This window comes from Carlito syrichta, unplaced genomic scaffold, assembly GCF_000164805.1.
Source record: "Carlito syrichta isolate Samal-C Ts95f unplaced genomic scaffold, Tarsius_syrichta-2.0.1 Scaffold302401, whole genome shotgun sequence".
Taxonomy (NCBI): Eukaryota; Metazoa; Chordata; class Mammalia; order Primates; family Tarsiidae; genus Carlito; species Carlito syrichta.
Genome location: NW_007246497.1, coordinates 455,957 through 460,297, shown reverse-complemented (window position 1 = coordinate 460,297; position 4,341 = coordinate 455,957). Strand labels below are relative to the sequence as shown.

At 37.8% G+C, this 4,341-nt stretch overlaps 1 pseudogene; it reads left to right on the top strand.

The window, feature by feature from the left end:
- Positions 1-1,649: 1,649 nt before the first annotated feature.
- Positions 1,650-2,185, top strand: LOC103258903 (annotated as a pseudogene).
- The last annotated feature ends 2,156 nt before the right edge of the window (positions 2,186-4,341 follow it).

Sequence of the window (4,341 nt, the reverse complement as noted above, 5' to 3'; positions counted from 1 at the left end):
CTGATCACTTTTGTGGAGGATGGTTTTCATTCCATGCATTAGGCACTCAAGAAATGCTATTCGTTAGAAGTTTGAGAAGCTGACAGGATACTGTGATTGCTTCCTTCTTTTAAACACTGTTGTATCTTCCCTTGTTTTGTAGTTACTTCTGCATGTATCTTTTTCTACTAGTTTTTAACCTCCTTGAGGGCAAGAACTAAACTTTTATCTTTTTTACTTACCATTATAGTAGCACAGTGCCTGGCACGATTGATGGAGATAATTGAATATGTGTTGAATTAATTGCTTTGGGTGGTAGTACAGATACAAATTGAACTGCTGTCATAAAGAAATTCAAAAATACAGTTGCTCAAACAAAAGAGATGTTTGTTTTTCTCATATGTAACATTCCCAAAGTAGGTGACTTTGTTTCTAGGAACCCCAATCCTTTATCTCATAGTTTTATTACTCCCTAGGAATTTGCCGCTTTCTGTGTAGTCAATACTGTTTGGTTCAAGGCACAAGGGAGAGAGCAGTGGAGGGCATGAGGCTTCCTTTGAGGAGTGGCTTCTGTTCACAGCCCAGTGACCAAAACTGAACTGCATGGCCTCACTTAGCTAGGCAAAGTAGTCTATAGATGAGCAGATATTTGCTCAGCTAATACTCAGGAATATAAAGAAAGACAGGGAAAATGATGGGAAATTATCAACAGTCTCTGCCCACTGTTTAATTCTGGAGTATCTACTGAACACTTGCTTTGCACAACTTAAATATTTCTTGAGAATAAAGATTAAGCCTAAGTTCTTGGTGCGAGTTGCACTTCTGCTCTTTGACTCTGAGTGGCACCATGGCAGTTGGCAAGAACAAGTGCCTTACTCAAGACAACAAAAGGGAGCCAAGAAGAAAGTGGTTGATCTATTTTCATGAAAGAATGGTGTGATGTGAATGCACCTGCTATGTGTAATGCAAGAAATCTTGGCAAAACATTAGTCACTAGGACTCAAGGAGCCAGTTGCATCTGTTGGTCTCCAGGGTTGTGTTTGAAGTGAATCTTGCTGATCTGCAGAATGATGAAGTTGCATTTAGAAAATCCAAGCTGATCATGGAAGATGAGCTTAACTAACTTTCATGGCATAGACCTTACCTGTGACAAAATGTACTCCATGATCAAAAAATGGCAGGCCATGATGAAGCTCATGTTGATGTCAAGACTACCAATGGTTGTTTGCTTCATCTGTTCCATGTTAGTTTTACTAAAAACAACAACAACAACAACAAAAATGCAACAATCAGATATGGAAGACCTCTTACACTCAGCATCAACATGTCCACCAGATCCAGAAGAAGATAATGAAAATTATGACCCGAGAAGTACAGATAAATCATTTGAAAGAAGTTGTCCATAAATCAATTCTGGTTAGCATTAGAAAAGACATAAGACTTTCCAGCTATATGTCCTTTTCATGAAGTCTTTGTCAGAAAAGTAAAAATGCTGAAGAAGCCCAAGTTTGAATGGGGAAAACTCATGGAGCCGCATGGTGAAGGTGGCAGTTCTGGAAAAGCTACTGGGGATGAGACAGGTGCTAAAGTTGTACGAACTAGTGGATATGAGCTACCAGTCCAGGAATCTGTTCAAAATCCAGGCTTTCACTCTCTTTTAGTTCTCCATCATGGCACAAAACCAAGGTGAAAAGAAGAACCCCATGCAGGAACTTCGCATCTGCAAGCTCTGCCTCAACATCTGTGTGGGGGAGAGTGGAGATAGACTGACTTGGGCAACCAAAGTTTTGGAGCAGCTCACAGGCCAGACTCCTATGTTTTCAAAGCTAGATACAGTGTCAGATCCTTGAACATCAGGAGAAATGAAAAGCTTGCTGTCCACTGCACAGTTTGAGGGGCCAAGGCAGAAGAAATCCTGGAGAAAGGGCTGAAGGTGCAGGAGTATAAACTAAGAAAAAAGAACTTCTCAGATAATGGAAACTTCAGTTTGGGGATCCCAAAACACATCGATCTGGGTATCAAATATGATCCAAGCATTGGTGTCTACAGCCTGGACTTCTCTGGGGTGCTGGGTAGGCCAGGTTTCAGCATCACCAACAAGAAGACCAGAACAGTCTGCACTGGGGCCAAGCACAGAATCAGCAAAGAGGAGGCCATGCGCTAGTTCCAGCAGAAGTATGATGGCATCATCCTTCTTGGCAAATAAACTTCCGTTTCTATTCAAAAGGTCGATAAAAAGTTTTCAGTGAAACGTAAAAAAAAAATAATAATAATAATAAAAAATCCAGGCTTTCAATAGTGACCAATAAAAAGTCTTATCTGTGATAGTTAAGAAAAAAAAAAGAATAAAGATTAGGTGGAGAGAGAAGGAGCGAGAATCTTGGCTCTCGCCCCGCTCCTGTCCTAAAGAGGCTTTGTGTGCCTAGGTCTTTGAACCAGGTCCTCTGTGACTGATACCCCTTCTTTCTTTATCAGATCCTCAGATAATTTTTGGTCTGAAGCCAACTGGCCTGTGTCAACTATGGCTTGAAAGAATTTTGTTCCCCCAGTGGAAGACAAATACAAAAGGAAAGAAGAGCCAGAATTACATGTAAAACATGATGTGTTCTTTTACCATTAAATGTGCATATTTTGGTTTCTGATACAGTTCTACCAAATATAGAAAGCATTTCAGATTTCTCTGAGAGCAATCCTAGATTGGAATGCAAAGGTAGACTTAAATAATCATTTATGGTACCAACAGACAGACACATAAATGTGAACAGGTCTTTCTAGTTGAGTTTTCAATTTTTAAGTCATGCAGACTTTGCAATTAAACCCTTCTGAAGATTAAGCAAGTGATCAAATTTACTGATGTAAATGTTCAAAGTACAAATGATAATAAAACTAACAGTCTATGTTTGTGGACATTCCATGACTGTTAGGATAGGAAGTTGGAGAAGATTTTAGAGTTAGAATAACCTCTATTTTCTTTTCTTTTCTTTTTTCCTTTGCTCTTTGACCTGGATCTGGTAACTCAGTTGTAATTCAGTCTGCCTATATGTGGTCACAAGGATTTTCTTTGCTTTTTTTAGCTCCTTAATCATACGTACCCTAATAATTATAATTGCTCTAATATAGTCTGTAAATGGTAGTGCTGTCTCCCAATCTGATGAGAATAGTCATGTAAGTTATGTAAAAAATACCTTTAAAATTATGCCATAGTAATTTTTACAATTTTTTGAGTATACAGTACTTTCACTGATAAAAACTAGTTATTTAATGGCAAAGTTATTTCAGGCTTCAGGTAGCAATGTAGATGCTGTCAAATTGCTTACTGGAAAGAACTGCATTGTCTGAACTGTATGGAATGCCTTCCCATAGCAATGTAGCTTAGCATAACCATTAACAAATTGGTTCGCAGTGTCCCAAGCTTGCAGAACTAACATTTTCTAATGACCTGGGGATGGGTTCGGAGAAGGTGAAGAGTAAAACTTCATGTATTTGTTTCCTTTTTCACTGAATTGTTTAAATGCATTTTATATATTTTGAAATTATCACAAACTTACAGAAAAGTTGCCAGGAAAATACATTGAATTTTATTTTATTTTCTTGAACCATTGGAGAAAAAATTTCCAGATATCTCATTATCCCAAATATTCTAGTGTGTATTTCCTACAAAGAACTGACATTTCTTATATAACCACAATTCAACTATCAAAATCAGACAATGAATAGTCATATATTACTTCCTTCTCACTATCAGACTTCATTTAAGTTCTAAAATTCCCTACAGCAAAATAATTTAATAATTAATTCTGTATTTCCTTTTTCACTTTCAAAAAACCTGAAGAAAACAATTGTTGTCTAAATATGTTGCAAATAACTGATTTTTTTTTGTAGCAGATCACACTGCAATCATACATGGTCATCTAGATATAGAAGAAATAATATTCTGGTGGTTCTGATATTGTTTAACGTATTCCTTAACACATATTACCATTTGACAGACCCAAAAGAGCCCATACTCACCAGAAGCTTGTTTGATTGGGACTCATGTGAGGACCTTCTTCAAAATAGCAGTAGTGGCAAAGTTTCTGTCTTCTCCAGGGTTTCTGTCTTACTCTTCTGCCAATGCCATAGAGTAGTCTGAGCTAAAGGTTTCTTACTTTCTCAGGAACAACCTGAGGAACCAGGTCACCATTCTTTATTCCCTCACCATCCCTTATTCCCTCACATGTCCATCCCCCAGCTGATCATGTTGTCAGTCATCAGGTTTTTAAGCAGAGTATGTTTTTACTGAAATTTGAGGTAACCTTAGAATAGTCATGCTATCCAGGCTGGTAAATTACAAGAATGCCGTTCTGTTACTTAATACCACAT